The sequence below is a fragment of the Sus scrofa genome, chromosome 13 (assembly GCF_000003025.6).
Source record: "Sus scrofa isolate TJ Tabasco breed Duroc chromosome 13, Sscrofa11.1, whole genome shotgun sequence".
Classification (NCBI taxonomy): domain Eukaryota; kingdom Metazoa; phylum Chordata; class Mammalia; order Artiodactyla; family Suidae; genus Sus; species Sus scrofa.
Genome location: NC_010455.5, coordinates 131,090,904 through 131,113,542, shown reverse-complemented (window position 1 = coordinate 131,113,542; position 22,639 = coordinate 131,090,904). Strand labels below are relative to the sequence as shown.

The window sequence follows — 22,639 nt, the reverse complement described above, 5'->3', positions numbered from 1 at the left end:
GACAAGGGAACCAAGAGTGACAATACTACCCAGTGTCTTACTTCTAACATTCACTACTAATACCTGGACCCAGTCTTATCTCTCTCACCCACAGCCAGCCTATGTGGGATACTTGGTAGGTGCTTAGTGAATATTTGCTAAAAGCCTTGATCAATGAATGGCTTGTTCCCTCTTTCACCCCAATCCAGATGTATCTGTAGGTGGAGGCCTTTCCTGGACTGACTGGAGTGCTGTGGATGCCGTGGGCTCTGTGTTTTCCTTTAAGGAGCTGGGCTGATGATAGCTCTTGGTGATCATCACCTGTTGTGGGTTGAGCTGTGTCCCCTAAAAAAATGTGTTCAAGTCCTAACTTCCTCAGAATGTGACCTTATTTGGAAATAAGGGTGGTTAGATGTTCTCTCTCTCTTTTTTTCTTATGGCCACACCCTCGGCATATGGAAGTTCCTGGGCCAGAGACTGAATCCAAGCCACAGCTATAGCAACCCTTTAACCCACTGAGCTGAGCCAGAGAGCCAAAGCATGCCTCTATGGCGACCCAAGCTGCAGCAGTCAGATTTTAACCCGCTGCACCGCAGTGGGAATTCCAAGGGTTGTTAAAAGTTTGCTGCTGATGTCATTAGCTCAGGTTGAGTCATACTGGAATAGGGTGGGCCTTTAATCCAAAATGACTGGTGTCTGTCTAAGAAGAGAAGAGACACAGGCCTGAGACACACAGGGGAAAGGTGACCACGTGACAATGGAGGCAGAGTTTGCTGCGATGCGTCTCCAAACCAGGAACACTGCCAAACACCCGAAGCTCAGAGGGGCAAGCATGGATGCTCTTCTGGGGTTCTCAGAGGGAGTGTGGTGCTGCTGACACCTTGATGGCAGACTTCCAGCCTCCAGAACTCTCACAAGGCAATACATTTCTATTGTTTGGTTTGGTTTTTTGGCTGCATTCGAGGCATATGGAAGTTCCCAGGCCAGGGATCGAAGCCATGCCACAGCAGCAACCTGGACTGCTGCAGGGATAACGCCGGGTCCTGAACCTGCTGCACCACAAGAGAACTCCCCATTTCTATTGTTTTAAGCCACCTAGTTTGTGGCACTTTGTTTTGGCTGTCCTGGGACGCTAATAAAAAATCACACCGTCCTAATAAAACAAAACAAAACAAGACAAAACAAAAAACTACGACCTCTTTTTTCCTTCGACCTCTAGGAAATGGTCACAGGAAAATATGTTGGGTTTGAGCTTACTTTTCTGAAGCATGAATTACAGTGTCTCATCAAAATATTTCATGTCTGTAAAGCTCTAACACTTTTGTCTGTTGGGTCTTATGTGCAGCATGGGTTGGGTAGTAAAATAAACAAATCAAAAAGCAAACCACCTCTCCCCAAGCAGTCAATAACTGCCTCCTCATCTTTTTTTGGGGGGGCTTTTTAGGGTCACACCAGCAGCACATGGAAGTTCCCAGGCTAGGGGTCGAATAGGAGCTGAAGCTGTCAGCCTACACCACAGCCACAGCAACGCTGGATCCGAGCTGCCTCTGCAACCTACACCATAGTTCTCAGCAATGCCAGATCCTTAACCCACTGAGCAAGGCCAGGGATTGAACCTGCAATCTCATGGTTCCTAGTCGGATTCATTTCTGCTGTGTTACGACGAGAACTCCCCTCCTCATCTTTTCAAAAACAAATTTGCTGAGGATCATCTGCTTCACCTGACCTGAGCGTTTGTACATTTGTTCAGTCTGGGGGTGAGTTTCACTTTCCCGTCTAGGAGCATGGAGTCCATGACTGTCTGGGTTAAACATGATTCAGGATAATGATTCATGTCTCCGCAGAAATGATGCTGCTCGCTTCTGAGTGTCTTTCCTGCATCTCGTTTCATCCACCCATCCTCCTGGCAGCAGGCAGGTTTCTAGCTCTGGCTTTTCCCCGGTTGCCCTTGATCCAGGAAGCATGGCTCCTCCCCCTCCATCCCCAAGGAGATTCAGGAATTTGTGCGACTCACCTCATTCTGGTTATTGAATAACTGGCGGGGCATCGAATGTCAGGGCTGAGAAAACAGACCAGCCTACCTGTTGGACCAAATGACCTCATAGCTCCGGCTGTTCTCATGGTGTCAGCTTGCACTGTCTGTCAGCGGCTCTTTCATCGCGAGCTGCACTTGCATCAGACTATTCTAATCATGGTCACCGTGCTTCCAAAGGCAGTGAAGGACAGCAGCTTAAGGTTCCGATGAAGCCTGGGCAGTCTTGCCAAGGGGGATGGAGTCTTTTTTTTTTTTAACCGATGTGTGGTTGATTTACAATGTTGTGTTAGTTTCAGGCGTACAGCAAAGTGATCCAGTTATTTATTTTGTAGATCTATAAATGTAGATCTATAGATAAATTCTTTTCCAGATTTGTTTCCATGATGGGCTATTAGAAGATACTGAGTATAGTTCCCTGTGCTACACAGTAGGTCCTTGTTGGTGTTCTCTTTTATGTACAGTAGTGTGTATCTGTTAATTCCAAACTCCTAATTTATCCTTCCCCTACCCCCATCTTTTTTTTTTTTTTTTTTTCCAGCCTTAAGAAAGAAAGGAAGGTGAGAATGGGGAAGGAATAAGCGGCTTATTGTGTTTTCATTCAGAATTCACCCCTGGTCTCCCCACCTGGATTTCCAGCCCCAGGCTTCCCTGAGAGGTAGATGTGGAGAAGAACAAACCATTGTGCTCCCCCACCCTCGCCCCACCTGACCTGGCTGAGGAGGGCTTCCCTGCAGGGGGACGAAGCCTCTGGAGCCATTTCTCCTGCTCAGGGACCACAGCAGCAACACCGTGGATGTCTTTGATCCACAAATCTTTGATGTGGAAAATGATATTCTCTGGGCCTTAGCAGAGGGCCTCTCTTGGTTTGTATTTGTGGAACTCTTCTTCTCCACTGGTGGTACCTTCCCAGTTGCGGCCTCTGAGAGATCCCCCCCCCCCCCGCCCGGACAAGGAGAATGGAAAATGACCTTTTCATGATGAGTGTGATTATTATTACTATTTATTTATTTTGCTTTTTAGAGCCGCATGTGTGAAATATGGAACGTCCCAGGCTAGGGGTTGAATCAGAGCTGCAGCTGCCAGCCTACCCCAGAGTCATAGCCACATGGGATCTGAGCCGAGTCTGCAGCCTACACCACAGCTCACGGCAAGGGCAGATCCCCCACCCACTGAGTGAGGTCAGAGATCGAACCCCCATCCTCGTGGATATGCGTCAGATTCCTTTCCGCTATGCCACAACGGGACCTCCCATCCCTGTGATTATTGTTAAATTTAAGATGAACTTGTAAATAGGTTGGCCTTAATTATTTTTTAAAAAATTTCTCCTAATGTTTTTTTAAAAAATTTTAAATGATATTTTCTTGATGTATAACTGATGTATATTTGATGTATAATATTGTATGTAACAGATATATAATATGGAGTCACAATTTTTAAAGGTTATACTCCATCTATAGTTATAAAATACTGGCTATATGCCCATGTTCTACAATAATGTAGCCCTTATTTTATTTTATTTATTTTTTAAATTTTTGTATTACTCAAATGAATTTATCACATATGTAGTTATCTAATGATCATAACAATCCAGTTTCACAGGATTTCCATCCCACAACCCAAGCACATCCCATATAGCCCTTATTTTATATCTAATACTTTGTCCCTTACTCCCTTGCACTGTATTGCCCCTCCCCCTTTCCCTCTCCCCACCCCACCCCCAACCACCTGTTTGTTATATTTTGTGAACAGAAAATGATCCTGGATAGAAAGACATTATTTCCTTCAAGTTAGAGTCGGAAAAACTGGGAGGAGACAGAAAGGGAGGTGATTCTGTGGTGATATTAAATTTATTCACTCATTCATTCATTCACTTATTCACTCATTAATTCAACAGACATTTTCTGAATGTCTGTTCTAGGCCATGTACTGTGTGATGAGCTGGGGATGTAAAGACTGCGTCACCAGTATGACTTGTGCCTGATGGAAAGTCTGCCTGGGAGGCTGGGAGGGTCACGGGAAGAAGAGAGCTCAACCGTAGCCCAGAGAAGCAGGGAGGAGAGTTTTATCCTGGAGGAGAAGAGCGTTTTTCAAAACAGAGCCCTAGGCTCTTGACATCTGAGTCATCTGGGAGAGTTTGTTAAAATGCAGATTCTAGGCTCCCACCCACACTTGCTGCTCCAGAATCTCAGCACTGGGTCCTGGGATCTGCATGTGTGTTCTCAGGTACTAAGTTGGAGAATATCCGATTTCGGCTGCTGCATCAGAAGGGATGTTTCTGACAGCTCCCATTGTCGTGCAGCAGAAACGAATCCTACTGATATCCACGAGGATCGGGTTCATCCTGGTCGTCAGTGGTTAAGATCCGGCGTCATGAGCTGTAGTGTAGGTTGCAGACATGCCTCTGATCCCATGTTGCTGTGGCTGTGGTGTAAGCTGGGAGCTACAGCTCCCATTTGACCCTAGCCTGGGAACCTCCATATGCCGCGGTGCCAGCCTGAAAAGCAAAAACAAAACAAAACAAAAAAGACGTTCCCAATGAGAGCTGGAGCCAGTGAACGCACAAGGGAGGAAGGAGGTCTGGCCTGGGCCCAGAGCATCATGTCTTACACATGCATTTATAGCCAGGACTCAGGCTTGACGCAGAGCTGAGCAAGGCACAGCCGATGACACCTTTTTGCAAGATTGGTTGTCCTTTAACTGATCTTGCCTCAAAACTTTAGGGAATCTCCTTTCTTTTGCCATTTGCTCCTGCCTTTTCTAAGGGAATCATTTGTATAGGAAGTTTAAAGACTACACCCCAAGGACATCATTGGGTGACTTGTTTCCTTTGTCTGTTGCTCGGCAGAAGTTGGCCATTCTCCTCTGAGGCTCCTTTGGTCCAGGGCCTGCTATGACTCTTGCTTAAGTCACCAGGTCATCTTTAGTTCAGAAGAGAAAGCCCCTAAGCTCCCCACAGTTCTCTTCAGCTCTTTTTTTTTTTTTTTTTTTTTTTGTCTTTTTAGGGCCGCACCCGCGGCATATGGAGATTCCCAGGCTAGGGGTCGAATTGGAGCTATAGCTGCCGGGCACAGCCACAGCCACAGCAATGCCAGATCCGAGCTGCCTCTGCAACATACACCACAGCTCACAGCAATGCAGATCCTTAACCCACTGAGTGAGGCCAGGGATCCAACTTGTATCCTCATGGATACGAATCAGGTTCTCAACCCACTGAGCCACAATGGGAACTCCCTCCTTAGCTCTTCATGAAAGCCAAGGAGGAGTGTGCTGGTGGCACAGTGGGTTAAGGATCCACTGTCGTCACTGCTGTGGCCCAGGAGATCACATATGCTCTGGCGGCAACCAAAAAAAAAAGAAAAACAGAAGAAGAAGAGAAAGGAGAGTGAAGGGCAGGCTGCATAGCACTAGATGCAATCAGCTATGGGTTCAGTAAGTGATCACAGTTGGAGGAAATCAAAACCCCCAAATGGAGTCCCCTGCCACCCCTTCATTCCTTTAGCAGAAATCTCTTGAGTCAGCGTTGTACGATTGCTGGTGTTTGGGGTGCATAAGACAGACACAGCCCTTGCCCTTATGCGTTTGTGCCCTAGAAGAGAAACAAGTAAGGGGTGGATGGCAGTGTATGTGCTGAGGGTTATGCCAGTTCTTCCGTGCTTCCTTCTAGGCCCCAAGACTGCACCTGGCCCAGGCCTGGGTGGCTTGCGGGCATTCGCGATCTCCTATCCTGTGTTCATTTGTCCCTTCCTTTGCGAGCATTTACTGAACTCCTATGATGTGTTATGCTGAATGAATTAGGTCCTAGACTCTGTGCCAGTAACCTTCGTGGCAGATTTAATACAGAATGAACAAAATGTAAAACCTGGTCTCAGGAAGCTCAGAGTCGCGTGAGAGAGACAGACAAATAAACCATGGGCCGTGGCTCAATGTACAGTCAGGGTCTCTGCAAGGCCACAAGGGAATGCGGGGGCAGGGTGGGCAGAGGGGTCGGCCAGGACCCCTGAGCTGGACCTGGAAGCATATGTAGAAGTTTTGTCTTTTTTCAGTACTTCCCAGACAAGTCACTGATGTGTATTTCATCATTCAGTCTTTCCATATTGATGGACTGAGTCCCTAAGATGTTCTTTGCAAACCAGTGAGACAAATTATTAGATTAACCAAACAAACCAACACCTCGTTGGTCCCCTAGCAGGTAACAGCCATAGTCAAGTCCTTGGCACTAAATCAAAGAAGTGGAAACTCTGTCTCACAGCTCAGAGAGGCCACCGCGGAACTGAGATGGTCAAATGTGCCTGGTCACCTCCAACCCCTCTGATTTAGATTAAGGTCGATCCTGCCCCCCAACAACAGTGAGTTTCCTTCTGGGTAGAAGTGAGATGGCCCCTCACCTGGGTGAGGCAGTAAGTAGAGCTCTTAATTTTGGTAGCAGAACATCAGCTCTGTTACCTGCAGGGCTGGTACCAAAAAATAGGAGGATCTGTGGACAGTAACAGAGTAACTGCTATATTTACAGTAACAATAGAGTTCATCTTATTTTGTTTCCAATTACGTTATAATACATACTCATTTCAAAAGCAAAAACGTCCCTTTGTGGCTCAGCAGCAATGAACCCAACTAGTATCCGTGAAGATGTGGGTTTGATCCCTGGCCTGGTTCAGTGGGTTAAGGATCCGGCGTTGCTGGGAGCTGTGGTGTAGTTCGCAGACGCGGCTTGGATCTGGTATAGCTGTGGCTGTAGTGCAGGTCAACAGCTGCAGCTCTGATTCGACCCCTACTCTGGGAACTTCCATATGCTGCGGGTGTGGCCCTAAAAAGCAATAAATAATACATAATAAAACATACATAAGAAAATAAAAAACAAAAATACAGAAAAGGTGAAAGAAAATCACCCCTGTTATTTGATTTTTTTCTTTCTATTCTTTCATGATTTTACCTGATTACGATGATTGTAACACACCATTTCATAATCCACTTTTGTTATTTAACGTGATAGAAATAGAAATTTCAGTTAAATGACTGCATAATCTTTCATCATTGAGGTACCATGATTTATTTAATACATTTAAGCATATAACTTTTGAAAAACGTATCTTTCTCAAGACAAATTCCCAGAAGTGAAATTGCTAAAAAGAGGAGCATTATTAAGCATTATTAATATCTCAGTATATATTACCAAATTACTTTCCGAAGGGTGATATTGATTTTTATTTCTGTAGTATATTGGATGCATGAGTTTAATTCTAAATTATCTGCTGTTTATCTCCTGCCAAAAATATGGTTGAGATAATGAATTAAACCCCGTCCTTGAATCTGACGGGGTCAACACAAAGAAATAGGTTTGAAGTGCATTAGTGCATTTATTTTACGTTGAATTATGAATTAACTCACACGCTTAGCTTTTGTTATGGGTGATTTCAAAATAAAAAAAGACACTTCTGGCATCTTCTGCTGAACCGTCATTGACAGCCCTCTATTGTGTTACCCAGGGTCCCTATGTCAGGACATATCTTTTTTTATCTTCAGCCCTAGTTCCATTTTTTTTTAAATCAAATAATAATGATACCTAGGCTATTTCTTAATAGCCACATTTATGTTAGCTGGCAGTAAAGGCTCTAAAACCATCTCTCCTCCTCTTTGGGGGTGATTGAGAACAGGTTCCAGGACCACCCGCCGAACGCACATCATGGTATCAACTTCATTGATGGCAAAATATGCTGCCAAACTGCAGGTTCTCTTTTAACCTCTGTATCAGGGAACGGGGTGGAACTTCCTCCTCCTCCCCCAAGCCTGACTTTGGACCCACATGTTCTTTCCAGTAGATGCTGAGCCTACTTATTCAAGCTACTGCAAGGAAAAGATTGTGGGCCTGCTTCTAGGGCCTGCGGAGTAGAAGCAGCAGCAGAAGGGTGACTGAGGGGTGGGGGCAGTGAGGAGTGATTCCCTGTACAGGTGGCTTGTCACAGAAATCCAAGGCGGAACAGAGAGCAGGAGCCCGTTCTGCTCCGATGAGAGTGAGGAGCACAAGGAGGCAGTGACTGCATCACAGTGCCCCTGAACTAGTGCCTCCTCCTGGTAAAAGTGACCCTCACCCATCCCGTGAACTACTCTTTCCCAGGAGGAGAGATATGGGGAGGTTCCAACCTTCCCCTTTTGCGCACTAAGGCATAGAGTCTCTCCTGCACAGAAAAGGGAAGAAGGGAAAATGGGGATTATCCCCAAGAGGATGTAACTGCGGCAGCCAGCTTAACCTAGGCGTTTGACATAATTGTCCTTTTCTTCCCTCAGTGGTGTTTCTAATCCCCCCTCCATTTGTATCTTGAGATTTGCTGTTATAAATGTGTGTGTGTGTGTGTGTGTGTGTGTGTGTAGTCTTTTTAGGGCAGCACCATGGCATATGGAGGTTCCCAGGGTTAAATTGGAGGTGAAGCCGCCAGCCTATGCCAGAGCCACAGTGACTTGGGATCCGAGCTGTAACTGCGACCTATACCACAGCTCACGGCAATGCTGGATCCTTAACCCACTGAGAGAGGTCAGGGATGGAGCCTGTATTTTCATGGATGCTAGTCAGGTTTGTTAACCACTGAGCCATGATGGGAACTCCTAAATATATTTTTTAAGTGTAAGCAAACTGAATCTTTGTGTTATATTATATACAAGTAAGTGACTATGGGTTTGGAGTTCTAAGGCTAACATGTACAAGACACAGTAAACAAATCAAGGCATTTTACGGGTGAGGCCTTAAAAGCTAGAGTCAGTGAGACCTCAAGTTATCAGGCGTGACTTCGATGGGTGGCAGGGCTTGAGTTGAGTTTGACCAGAGTCATCAAAGGCTGTGCTGGAGGTGAGAACAATTCATGACTAGCTATGAACAATTGTCATTCCTTTTGCCCTTTACAGTTTGTAAAGTACTTTAACCTCCATTATATCACTTAATCCTCATGCCAACCCTTCGAGTAGATTTTATTATCGTCCCCATGTTATCTACGGGGAGCCAGGCTCTGAGGCATCCAGTGGTGGATCTGGGACACACATCTGGGCCTTCAAAGTTTATCTTCACCTCTAAGTGCTGCTCTGCACTAACTGAGCTGGGTCAGGAGACCAACTTGATTAAAGGGGTTGAAGTGCTGTAGAGCACAGTAAGGAGCTCTGGTGTCGAGTTGAGCCAGACCGAGGAAGACCCCTGAGAGCCAGGCAATGCAGATTTCATGCAGAGGAAATAGGGAGCCATTGGAGGCTTTTGAGCAGGAGTGTCACAGGGCGCAAGGGGTAAGATGCATCAGTGTGATAGCTGGTGTGCACAGAGCACTGGGAGGCGGAAGGAGGGAGTATGAGAGTCGAGATGCTAGTGAGGGGGCTTCTGGGAGAATCCTGGGTCTTCAGATTATATTAGGACCTGGGATGTAATTGCCTTCTTTCTTGGAATTCATCCCTGTGCCATGGAACAACTGAAATATTCTGTCATTCACTCTCATTACAAATGAGCCAGCCTCTCTGAGCTTCGGTCCATGTTATTTTCAGCCTTTCTGCTTCACCTCACCTCAGGGCCCTCTCTACGTACGGTTATGATCAAAACAAAGCACTGACAGTGACTGTGGGTTGGAGCAAACATGGCTTGACTTTTATACTAGTTAATGAATATTTACTGAGGACCAGCTCTGCGCTTGGCATCGTGTGACATTCCTCTGTTGGAGAGACAGAAAGAGTGGCTCGCGGGGCCGCTGGTTCAGGTGCTCTGGGCGCAGGCGGAGAGGAAGCTGGGCCAGAGAGTGTGGGAGAGGGCGGGACAGGCGGTTAGACAGGGACGCAAAGAATGCAGGAGAGGGTGACCGAGGCTGGCTGATTAGGTACGGGTCCACCTGCAGCAGCGACTCTCCCACTCTGAGGGTGGCTCTGTCGTGTGATCAAAGGCTGTCTCGGAGACCCCAGCAGCCCTGCATCTCTGGGGCCCGGCTCCTTTCGGCTCCGTGGTGACCCTGACAGGCCCTCTGAAACTGGCTGCTCCAGAAGGGCGAGTTGGGAGCTGGCCTCCTCCCCTCCCCCACCGCACAGCTACTCCCTGGGGGTCACAGCGGGGAGCCCCACCCACCCTCCAAGGGGAAGTCTGTGCTGTGAGGTGCATCAGGACACCTGAGGCCAGCCCCACTGACTCACTGTGTGCCCCCGGGGCAAGCTATTTCTTCTCTTGGGTTCCTTCCTCTTTCAGAATTGGAGCAGCTTCTTGTAGCTCTGAAGATGTGAGGGTGATCACAGCCGAACTGCCCAGTGTGTGTGTGTGTGTGTATGTGTGTGTGTGGGGGTGACTTGCTGAGACAAGCAGCAGGGTGCTAAGATAGCAGGGGGGCAGTCTCTCCCACCCCCCAGCCCCACACGTGTGGCTCTCATTACTGTCAGGAGGCCTTAAGTTGGCCCCACGGAGATGAGAACAGACCCCTTAATTAGGCACCGTTCCCAGAGCCAGAGCGGGACCAGCCTGGGCCTGGCTGCCCTGGCGTCACGGGGAGCCGGCCTGCAGGGCCGCGGGGGAGGGGAGGCTGCGCCTGGGCATCTGAAGGACTCAGCAGGTTTACACTTCGCTGACCCGATGGCTGAATGGGGCCCTGTCCACCCCCATGGGGGCCTGGAATCTTCAATTATGGCAATTACATCAACGGGTCGGAAGGGCAGCTCTTTCCACTGAAGAGGTTCGGGGCTTAAAAGAGAAATCCTAAAGCCACTGATTTTTTTTTTTTCCCCCTCTTTCTTTTAAAGGGATTGGGTTGATGGAAGAAGACCCCCATCTGCAGTCTAATTGGGCTGTGGGTAGGAAACAAAGACCTGGCACATTTGGGGGGTCAAATCTGGCTGCCACGTGCCCCCCACCATTGCCTCTGGATCTCCGGGCTCTTCTATCAGCCTGCTTTGTGTGACATGTCTTGGTGCACGTGCATCTCCCATGTCGTCTTCCTGAGATTGAACGTGGTGCCTTCATCTCTGAATGCTCCTCGCCCAAAGCGCAGTAAGTAGGAGGCAGCCCTGAACTGGTGGCAGAAGGGCTGGAGGAGATCTTGGAGGAGGCACTTAGTCTCTCTGCTCCCCAGTTTCCCTACCTGTCAAATGGGCACAATGCTGTCTATCCTTCCTCAGGTTGGAAAGAAGACTCTACTTCCTGCCACATACTCAAGCTGATCGGGTGTCTTTTTTCTCTCAGCCACCCTGGGACGTGGGTAGCACTCTAGTGGGGACTTTGCATCAGCAGCTTGGGTGTTGCTTGTTAGAAGTGTAGAATCTCAGGCCCCACCCTAGACCTGCTGAATCAGAACCTGCATTTTACCCAGCTTGCCAGGAAATTCCTGTGCCCCTTAATGTTTGAGAAACACTATTCTAGATGGAAACTTGCACACAATAAAATATGAGTTAAGTGAGTGAGTAAGAGTGAGCCTGTGGCCTTGTTCCCATCTGTAAAATGGGAATAATAATCTTTGTTCTTTCCCATATGAAGGATGCCACCGTGAGGATTAGTTAAAGAATCATTTAAAATTGTAGATGGTGTTATCCAGTCATTACTGAATCCATTCACGGAGCAGCTTTAAAGCAGATTGGGGGTTTAGAAAACACATTCTCTGCCTAGGAAGAATTTGAAGTACTCTAAAAGCCTGATTTTTTTTTTTTTTAAGATTTTATCTTTTTAGAGCAGTTTTAGGTTTACAGCAAAATTGAGGGGAAAAGTACAGAGAAAAGACTTGATTGTTAAAAGAGCTCAGTACAATAAAATGTGGTGAATGTTGTCCAATAGCTATGATCAAAATTGGGGCTGCTAAGGGGGAGAACAATCAGTTCTTCTTTTTTTTTGGTCTTCTGTCTTTTTAGGGCCGCACCCACTGCATATAGAGGTTCCCAGGCTAGGGGTCTAATCGGAGCTACAGCTGCTGGCCACAGCCACAGCCATAGCAACACCAGATCCGAGCCGTGTCTTCGACCTACACCACAGCTCACGGCAATGCCAGATCCTTAACCCACTGAGCAAGGCCAGGGATCCTACCCTCATGCTTGTGGATGCTAGTCGGGTTCGTTAACCACTGAGCCACGACGAGAACTCTGGGCACAATCAGTTCTGATTGAAATTCAGGGCTGGGCAGGTCAGCAGAGTCTTTGCTGAGACTTTGGCATCAAGCTTATGTTGGTGTGAGGCAGGTGGAGGAGGGAGAGAAGGTCCTTCTAGACAGAGGCCTTGAGGTATGAAAGAGGGTGGGGGGTAGGGGCGGGCCCTGAGTTCCCCAGTCTAACAAGAGCAACTAGAGTGACAGTGTGTTTGCAGATGGCCCCATGATTTGAGCGGTAAGTGTGGACAGGAGAGGTCTTGCTTCCTATTTTGCCTCTTTGGGAGCCTATGGGCTGGTTTATTTCAGTCTCCAGTTCCAGGTGAGCAATTGGCCTGAGAGTTATTATCCTGCCTACGCTGTCAGTTGCCTCAGGGGAAGACACCGGGTTTTGGGGTGTTTTTTTTATTTGTTTGTTTTTCTTTTTATTCCTCATCTACTCTGGTGGGTGAGGTTTGTTGCCAACACTGAGGTCCTATATCCTAAGAGTTTAACATAACACTGAGTAGTGGGGATTTCCTTAAGGAAGGGTAGTAGGTTTCTAGATCTGTCATTTATTTTTACGACCCAGTTGGAAAGGCAAGTTGGCACTTATGGTGACTGAGGATTGAGTTGTCAGCATGTTTAGGAAATGGCCCAACCCCTCCACCAGCACCACTGACATCTCTCACTACCATGCTCTCCCCACTGCCACCCCACTGTGTCCACAGCCACAGAGGACACAGGCTCAGGGAGGCATGGCTCTTGGCCAGCGCGCAGAAGACAGAGGTCCAGACACCACCGAGGCCCAGTGATACATCTGGGAGAAGCGGCTCCCCAGGTAATGAAGCAGAAGGTATGGGTCTCTGGGCTCTGCCTGGTCACACCAGTGAGACCAGGAGTGAGCATGTGGGGACGCCGGGTGGCGTGTGCAGAGGCCGGCTTGGCATGGGCTCTATGTTCTCTTGCAGGCCAGCAGACTTTCAGCTTGACCTGAGGGCTGAGCTCGAACCAGCTTACCCCGTGCGTATACACCAGGCCTGACTGCAGCCCCGTGATGGGGAGGGGAAGGGCCCCTGGGCAGGGCTCCTCAGACTGGGAGGAGAGAGGCCCAGGGGATGTTCAGACTCCATTTGCAGAGCTAAGAAGCCAAAGGCAAGGACTTTGTCTTGCTTGTTTGGGACAGCGCCCGTAGGTCTCGAGTAAATATTTAACTAAACTTGCAAATAAGTGTTATCTGTCTCTGGCAAGGACATTGGGGCAAAAGGCTTTCTGTACCTCTGCCCTTGGTATTAGTGTTTATTCTCTTAACAGCAAGAGAGGCTCTTTCCTTTTCGCTGGCCCTGTTTTAGTTGTCTGTGGATGTAGGTGGCCAACGTGTAAAAGCTGTGACTCCAGGGTGGGTGTTGCTCTTGGTGGAGCTTCATTATAAATTGGAAAGAGCGTGATGCAGAAATACCCTGAGAGTAGCAGCCAGGTTGCGCTGGATTCCAATCTGGGCTCCTCCACTGATGAACTGTGATGCCAAGGAAAGGAACTTCACCGCTTCACGCCTCAATGTCCCCCTCCAGTCCTTCTCAAGTGACCTGCCCTCCTTGCTGGGTCTTGAGGACCGAAGGACACAGCGCAGTGACAGCTGCCGTGCGGGCGGGCTGGCTGACTCGGAACCTGCAAGTGGCCCAGCCCTCAGGGGTCTAGAAATGGAAACTCCGAAGGCTTTCAGTTCACAAGACCATTTCAATGTCAGAGCTGAGGCGAGCAAAGGAACTCGCGTCAACCCTTCATCAGCCAGGAAAGGAAACTGCAGCCAGGAACGCCCCACCCTGCGGGGCCCCTGTGGCCGCCACGCCTGTCCTCAGACCCACACAAACACCACCGAAGAGGGAGCCCCAGTGCCCTCAGGTTTCCTGGACCTATTCTCAGCACCCACCCTCCCTCCACCTGACCTGGCCTTTGTTTTCCTAGCCCCGGTCGCGTTGCCTTTTGGACTTGATCCTTGCCAGGTTCTTGCTGTGGCCTTGAATCCAGTTAAAAGTGCGGCGCTCTCACAGCTGGTGCATTGGTTCTGCTGCCTCTGGCACACACGCCTCCCTTTTCAGTGGGGCCAGGAGTACCGTGCGTCAGAAGAATGTTCCCCAGTCTCCTGGGGGCTGGCTTAGTTTCCGGGGTTGCATTTCCTTTCTCTCTCTCTCTTTCTCTCACTCGCTCGCTCTTGTATTTTTTTATAGCTGTGGGGAGCAGTATTTAAGGACTTTTTGGGTGAACATGCCATATGCCTTCTTTATCGAGCAGTAGGAATCAGCAGGAGGATAAAGGATGCTCTTAAAGTGACAGGAAGAAATCAAAAGGGCTCTCAGCCTCCCCGTCAGGGGGAAAATTCTAAGCAAGTTCCTGCCATCGATGACCGAATCTGCATCCTCTAGATGCTATGGGGTGTCCTGAAACATTCATTTCCCTGCTCTGAGCCTTCGTTTCCTTTTCGGTGAAGTGAAAACAACACTCCAATCTTGGCAATGTCGTCAGGTTGCTCCCTGGACCAGAGCAGATACTGGTTGAGGAAGTACTTGGGACGCTTGGGAAGCCCTGTGACCTTGACACAGGGCACCCATGTCGGTTCTCAGCCCCATCTGGGTTGGGATCTGTGTATCCTCCTCTGGGTCCATCAGTCCTGGTTGTGTTCAGCCGCCCCCTGCAGAGGCTTCTCCGTTTCCAGGATGAGAGAACAGCAGCCGTGAGTTCCATCTGCTCCTTCTTTCAGGCTCTTCTCCCAGATGAGTGTGACTTGTGGGTGGCAAGGAAGCTTAAGGGGGTATCAAGAGTTACTTTTCTGGGAGTCTCCAGGTAGGATCTCCCCTGGCAAAGATGCCTGAACTGAGGACCCTAATTCCCATCACCCCCAGTTAGAGGTGGCAGAGTAGTGTCCAGAGACATTACTGCGGGGGCAGACGTTGTAGGCAGGAAAAAACATCATAAAGGGCAGCCTTTTCCTATTGCCTAGGCAGTAACCTGGACACCAGTGGCATCTGCATAAGGCATTTACGCTCACCGTGAACGAACCAGGAGAAATGTCAGTAACTTCCTTAGAGAAAGCACTATCCATCTGGAAGTATTTACTCATTCATTCATTTGGTCGTTTATTCAGACATCTGTGGATTCTTCCACTGTGAAATATTTATCAAATACTTACTGTGTATCAGAGCTGTACTGAATCCTACACCCTTTGGGTCTCATTATTAGTCAGGATAAGTTAGGTAATGCTGTGGTAACAAATAACCCCAAATCTCAGTGGTTGGAATCAACACAAGTTTATTTCTTACTGGCAGTACATTCTCATTATAGCTCTTTGGGGGCTGTTCAGGGTTCAGGGTTGCCCACCCCATGGGTGCCCCACCCTCTTCTGATGCCACGATTTCGGCATGAATCCTTAGGGTTCACTGCAGCAGGGCGAGAGAGCAGGCACCAACTTCTAAGTGATTCTGTCTAGAAGTGACACACATCACTTCTGCTCATGTTTCACTGGCCAGAGGATGCCAGGTTGCCATACCTAACTTCAAGCACAGAGTGAAGAAGTGTAATCTTCCCTGGGCCAGAAAAGAGAGGAAATGTGGAAATAATATGAATGCTGCTCATTTCTACCACATTGCTAACCCCCGCCGCAACCCTGGACATGGTTATTATTCTGATTTTACCTATGAAGAAACTGAGGATAAGAAAGAGATGTAGGATTTGACCTTGGGACCATCTGGCTTCAAAGCCTTTGCGGGTTCCTTTCTATCATCCTGACACACACACACACACAATCGGCAGGTAGAAAATTTCAGCTGGTGGGCCAGAGAAGAATGTAGTTTTCATGTAGTTTTCAAGGAGGGAGAGGTTAGTTTCAGTTGGGGAAGTCCAGGAAGCCTTCCTTGAGGAGGTGACTTTTTGCCTCCAGATTGGAAGGAATGGACTATATTTGGACCTTCAGAGATATTGATTCTTTCAATCAGATATTCATTCTGTGTGCTACGCTCCCATCTGGCAATCTTTACAAAATCCATTTAGTTCACACCCTGAGATTAGTTCACCGTCATTCCTCACCAGAGAAGTCCTAGAGTGATGGGAATGGGAGGGGAAGGAGTTCTGAATGGATTTTGACTCAGGAACTTTCCTGGAACAGGCCTTGGGGAGAGATCGGATGCAGTGGTTCCATGAAGAACTAGAATTTACGGCGGATTTATGGCAGCCGCCCGCCCTCCCTCCCTCTCTCCCTTAGGCCTGCTCCCTGCCCAGGGCAGGGCTGAGGGCTGGGGCAGGGGAGGAGCAGCCAACTCTGACACAGTTTTTGGCTCCCCTGGGAGTCTCTGTGTTTGGTGATGGGAAGGATAAAGTTGCAGGGCCTCAGGGTCCCCGTGTTTGCCTAGAAACTCAAGATGAAGCCCCCAGTATGAGGCCGAGTGACCCATTGAGGGGTGTTTGTAACTGGAGTAAAAGAAAATAACCCAGCCATCCGGGGCTGGGGGGCGGGGGTGGGCGGTGGTGGGAGGAGAAGCTGCAGGGCTGTTGAGAGGCATTGAATGAGTCAGGAGCAGAGTGCTGCTCCTGACTGGGGCAGGCAGCTGGGCCCTGGGGCTCACCCAGAGGCCGCCACCACACCTGGCCTTGCCCACAGCTGTGCTCCAGCCAGTGGCCCATTTTCATCCGTGTCGCCAGAGCAGAACCTATCTGCTTCACTGAGTTCCTTCCGCCTGTCACCGCCTCCCTCAGGGAGAGCGGGCTTCGAGGATAGACCTCTCTCTGCCTGCATCATGGCTGGTCCAGGTAAAGCGAAGATGAGAGATGCTGGATGATGTCTTTGCACATATGTTGCGCTTTGGCTGTACTGGCTTCCCTTCCAAGAGTCCCAGGCCACCAGCGAAGCCCCTGAGTATCCTCCTCGGGGGAACTCAAGTTCACCCTGCAGGCTCTTTAACAGCATCTGCATTGCTTCTACCTCTAGGTCTCTTTTTCACCATCAAAGGACCCAGCCCCGGAAGAATCGCAGAGGGTCTCTTGGCCAGTGGTTGCCAAACTGCTGCTTTTCACCTGGGCAGCTCTGAAAAGCACAAGCTGCCAGGCTCGGAGCCCAGATGTTCTGACTCAGGAGGTCTGGGCCTGGTCCCGGTCCAGCTGTTGATTTTGCATGTTCCACGCTCCTGCGCCCCGAGAGCACTTCCCCTGCCTGTGCTTGGCAACCAGCCTCTTGCGAATTTATCGTTCTCATTAAGGGAATGGCTCTCCAAACCCGTGAGAGGACCAACACTATTGTGCTCCTGAATGCCAGGCTGCCCGGCCAGGAGAGGGTTTCTGCTCTGGCTCGGTTCCATTTCATCAAGGGGAAAGGGCCCCTTCCGTGGGGAGGGGGCGGGAAGCAGGGGAGCCTCGGTGTCAGTCACAGTTGCCTTGAGAAGCTTCCTGCAGCTCTGAGCCCTGTGCAGAGCCGGTCAGCCAGAAAAACCATCACCAGGGCCGGGGAGAAGCACGGCTGACTGGGCCCTGCCCCGCTGGAGCTCCCCACACACCCTGCTACTGAGGAGCAGCCTGTCCTCTGGAGGAATTGAGACCTGGGCATGTCTCTGGGAAAAAACTTTACTTTTCATTTCTCAGCCCCAAGAAGGGCTTAGCAAAAAGATGACCGTGCTTTTGTTCCCTGTGCCTAAGACATGTGGGCTCTCGAGAGCTCCCTGTAACTGCCTTGAGGGGAGAGGGGACATGATTACCTTCCCACCAGGAGCCAAGCAAGGGTGTGGGGTTCCGAGGTATTTAGCCGTTAAGGCCATGGTGTATGTCAGGTACCCTCAAATTGTTCAGAAAGAAATTGTGTGTGTGTGTCTATATATAAATACACACATGCAGATATATATATATATGATATATAGAGAGATATCATGTATATAATATATATAGAGAGAGGGAGAGAGAGAGAAAGAGAGGGAACATTGATAAAATAAATGAGGTAAAATATAACCATAATGAATCATCTGGGTAAAAAACATCCATATATTTTCGTACTAATTTTATTTTCACACCTTTTTGAAAGTTTACATTTATTTCCAAATAAAACATTTATGTAAAAAGGGGATGTGGTGGATTCCCATCATGGCTCAGCAGGTGAAGAATCCCACTAATATCCATGAGGACGCCAGTTCAATTCCTGGCCTCCTCAGTGGGTCAGGGATCTGGCGATGCCATGAGCTGTAGTGTAGATTGCAGATGCGGCTCAGATCTGGTGGCTGTGGTGTAGGCTGGCAGCTGTAGCTCCAATAAGAACCTCCATAGGCCTCGGGTGGGGCCCTAGAAAGACAAAACAACAACAGAATAGAATAGGATGTGGTATATTCAAGGACACAGAGCATGTTAATAGGTGACCCCTGTTCACGTAAGACCCATGGGTCACATCTTATCATCTCTATATTGTATGGATTTCTTAGACTCACCTTAAATGCTAGTTCTCAAGTGGACATTCCCTGGTCTCCTAGATGAGATCAGGTGCCCTGATTTCATGTACTTTTCCTTCCAGTAATGCAAGAGATAGGAGTAATTTATTTTTAATTTAATGTCTGTTTCTCCCACTGGACTGGAAACTCCATGAGGGCAGGGCCCCATCTGTCTTGTTCCAGAGTAGAGGAGATACCCAACGAATGTTTGTTGATGTGATGAATGAAAGAGGGAATAGACACTACAGATGAACATAGGTGGACACACACGTGTGCACACTGGCCTATGCTCTCTTTTCTTGTCCCATTGCTCTCTGTCATATGCAGGCTGGAGTTGCCAGGATTTAGAGGGCAGCTGGCAGGGTGGCATCTTGCCTCTGGAAATGACATCTGGGAACGAATGACATCCCTCCCCTCCCCATCTCGAGCCCAGAGGCTCTTCCAGGGGAGGAATGATGCACTTGCAGCAGGTGGTGAAGGGACCCCAGAGGCCCTGGGCCAGGGGAGGGGGCAGGGATGCAGACTGGAAACCACTGCTTTTTGGGAAACAAAAGGGCCCTTTAAAGTCACTTGATAGCATGTCTTCCTGCTCTGGGCCTCTGCCAAGCTCCCTCTTCCCATTGTGGGGCAGCAGAAACACCAGAGACCAGTTCTTGCCCTTCCCAATGCACTGCACGGGAAGGGGACTCGTGCTGTGTTGGGCTCGAGGGCCCCAGGTGTGCCCCTTAACCAAAGAGTTTTCACCCTTTTTTTTTTCTTTTTTCTTTTTCTTTTTCTTTCCTTTCCTTTCCTTTCCTTTCCTTTCCTTTCCTTTCCTTTCCTTTCCTTTCCTTTCCTTCCTTCCTTTCCTTCCTTCCTTCCTTCCTTCCTTCCTTCCTTCCTTCCTCCCTCCCTCCCTCCCTTCCTTTCATTCTTTCTTTTGCTTTCTAGGGCTGCACCTGCGGCGTATGGAGGTTCCCAGGCTACAGGTCTAATCAGAGCTGCAGCTGCGGGCCTACGCCACAGCCACAGCAATGCCAGATCCGAGCTGCATCTCCGACATACACCGCAGCTCGCGGCAATGCCAGATCCTCAACACACTGAGTGAGGCCCATCCTCATGGCCGCATCCTTAAACCACTGAGCCACAACGGGAACTCCCTGATTTTCATCTTTGCATAAGTTATATATCCACATATTTACAAATTCAAAACCTGTAAACACACAAGAGGTGAGAGCCCCCCCCCCTCCCACCTCTGCCTTCCATCCATCCAGTTTTCCCTATCGATGTTTTTGGTTCTTATGGATCCGTCTACAGGTAGTTATGCATCTTCAACCAATGACACCTACTCCTTGCAGTGGTAGAATTCCATATACAGTTAGTATCTTGCCTTTTTCACTTAATGAAATATCTTGCTGGTCTTTGCATCAGAATCCAGAAAATCATATCTTTGGGGGTGGGGTTTGGCTACATAACAGTCCACAGAGTCAGTGTCCTGGGGAAGATGCCCAGGAGGTTGGAACCGCATCCTAGGAGCCATGCTCCAGCCTTCCCTTGCCATGCCGTGTGCATTACTTGCTCACTTCTCTTCCTGGAATATGCTGAGCAATGAGAGTTAGAGTGGCGAGAACTTAATCTGTGCTGTCCAGTACAGTGACCACTGGCTTCATGGGGGTCTTGAATCCCTGACCTATGACTAGCTGAATTGAGATGTGCTGTAAATGTCAAATACACACTGGATTTTGATGATTTAATTTTTTAAATGTAAAATAGCCTATGAATTATTAATTTTTTTTGTCTTTTTTTTTTTGCCATTTCTTGGGCCGCTCCCTTGGCCTATGGAGGTTCCCAGGCTAGGGGTCTAATCGGAGCTGTAGCTGCCAGCCTATGCCAGAGCCAGAGCAACACAGGATCCGAGCCGTGTCTGCGACCTACACCATAGCTCACGGCAACGCCGGATCGTTAAGCCACTGAGCAAGGGCAGGGATTGAACCCGCAACCTCATGGTTCCTAGTTGGATTCGTCAGCCACTGCGCCACAACGGGAACTCCTATGAATTATTTTTTAAAGTTATGACAAGTTGAAGTTATAATTTTTGAATATATTGATTAAAGTTTATCATCACAACAAATTTCACCTTTAAAAAGTGTTTTTAAATGTGGCTACTGGAGGGAGTTCCCTTGTGGCACAGCAGGTTAAGGATCTGGTATTGTCCCTCCAGTGGTTTAAGTTGCTGCTGTGGTACAGTTTCTATCCCTGGCCCAGGAACTTCTGTGTGTTTCAGGTGCAGCCCCCAAAAATGTGGTTACTAGAATTTTAAAGTTATATATGTGGCTCACATTCATGGCCAGCATATTTCTCTCAGACCAGGCTTCCTTGGAGACTTGGAGCCCTCAGAGAGAGCTAGGGATGGGAAGGAAGGAAATAGAGCAGAAAGAGGGAGTTTCTGCTGTGGTGCAGGGGGTTGAGGATCTGGCGTCTCTCTGTGATCCCCGGCTTGGGACCGTGGGCGAAAATGACCCAATGTTGCTGCAGCTGTGGTGTAAATCATAGCTGCAGCTCGGATTCCCTACTTGGTCTGGGAACTTCCATATGCCGCCATTAAAAAATAATAAGTAAGTAAATAAATAAATAAAGCAGGAAGGAGCAAACAAAGGAATAGAAACAGATGAACCACAGCAGCCTGTTGAAAGCGCCAGGGCAGGGGGTCAGCACTGGGTCCCCGCCTGTCTCAGCCGCTTCCTGGGAGCCCCCAGGACCAGCCCCCTCCATTCTGAGTCTGGGTTTCCTCCCCTTGGTGCTAGATGATGACTGGGATTCGAGAATGTTGCCTCCAGGAGGGCAGGGATCTCTCTGGGCTTTGTTCTCTGCTCTATCCCCAGAGCTAGAATGGTGCCTAGCACAGACGAGGTGCTTGCTCGCTGAATGAATGGAAGTAGGAAGGGAAATGAAAAATTAGAGTTTTCCTTGCTTTTTTTTTTTTTTTTAATATTTAGCCCCTTTTTTGTGTCTGTAATTTTCCCTTTTTCGTTTTTGTATTCTTTTATTTTTATATTATTTTAATTTTTTTTGCTATTTAGGGCCACACCTGTGGCATATGGAGGTTCTAAGGCTAGGAGTTGAATCGGAGCTACAGCTGCTAGCCTACGCCAGAGTCACAGAACGCCAGATCCTTAACCCACTGAGCGAGGCCAAGGATCGAACCCGCAACCTCATGGTTCCTAGTCAGATCCGTTTCCACTGCGCCATGATGGGAACTCTGAGTTTTCCTTTCTAGGCATGTGTTAGACGCATCAAAGTAGCAGGGATCGAAGGCCTGCAGACACCTTAGGATGCCTCAGACGATGAAGCCAAGCCTCAGAAGGCAGGAATGACCGAACCAGGACCACCTCCCATTTCTTCCCTCCTACCACCAAAGAACCATCCAGAAAAAAAGACTGCAACAAATCAGCATCGCTCTTGGTGATGTCTGCTGCCTCTGAGGCAGCCTGGCCTCAGCACCCCTCCCCCCGCCCCAGGGGTTCAGGCTGTGGGGTGACATTTCCTGCTCCTGTGAGGCAGAGGGCCTGAGGAAGAACAAGATCAAGAGGAATCCCTGGCTCCAGTGTTTTCCAAAGCCTTTCAGTCAGAAAGGCCTTGCTTCAGCCTGAATCCGAGGCAGAGGCCCTGTCATCTTCCCCCCAGCCTCCCTGCCCCAGGCCGCTGGCCCGGAGAAGCTGGAGGCCAGCCCCGGGGCAGTGAGGAGCCAGCAGGCTGCCGTCAGAGGCGAGAGGGCCGCCTCTAAATCAGTCGTGCTCCGGTGGGAGGGCCGGGCCAGGCTCGGAGGGGATTTTCCTCGATTATATTGAAAGCATGACAATGGTGAGGGAAAGGAGCCGAGTTCCCACAGAGTGTCCGGTCACTCCTGTGGGGGCTGTGGGAGCCGGGCCTGGCTGCCTTTTTCTCTCTGGGCAGCAGCACACACAGTTTTTAATAATTAAGTAACTTTAATTGTCCTGGGAAAGCAGAGCTCGCCTTGGGGCACGCCGCACCAACTCATAATTAATGTTACCAAGAGAGATTAGCAAAGGAGAACTGAGAAATGATTCACTTTTTAAAAAGCGCCTCACTGTTAAGCCTTATTATACCAAGTTTAGAAC

At 48.9% G+C, this 22,639-nt stretch overlaps 1 long non-coding RNA gene across 6 annotated transcripts in view; it reads left to right on the top strand.

Annotated features, from left to right (window-relative positions):
* LOC102164131 overlaps positions 1–16,563 on the top strand; it is a 38,600-nt gene extending 22,037 nt beyond the window's left edge. For 3 of the 6 annotated variants that reach the window (XR_002337825.1, XR_002337819.1, XR_002337824.1), the window contains 3 exons: positions 10,760–11,006; positions 12,798–12,907; positions 13,038–16,563. This is a non-coding gene — a long non-coding RNA (uncharacterized LOC102164131). Of the gene's footprint in view, positions 1–2,552; positions 2,572–10,759; positions 11,007–11,134; positions 11,898–12,797; positions 12,923–13,037 lie in introns of those variants that run through there. The other 3 variants (XR_002337820.1, XR_002337822.1, XR_002337823.1) reach the window with 3 other exon arrangements.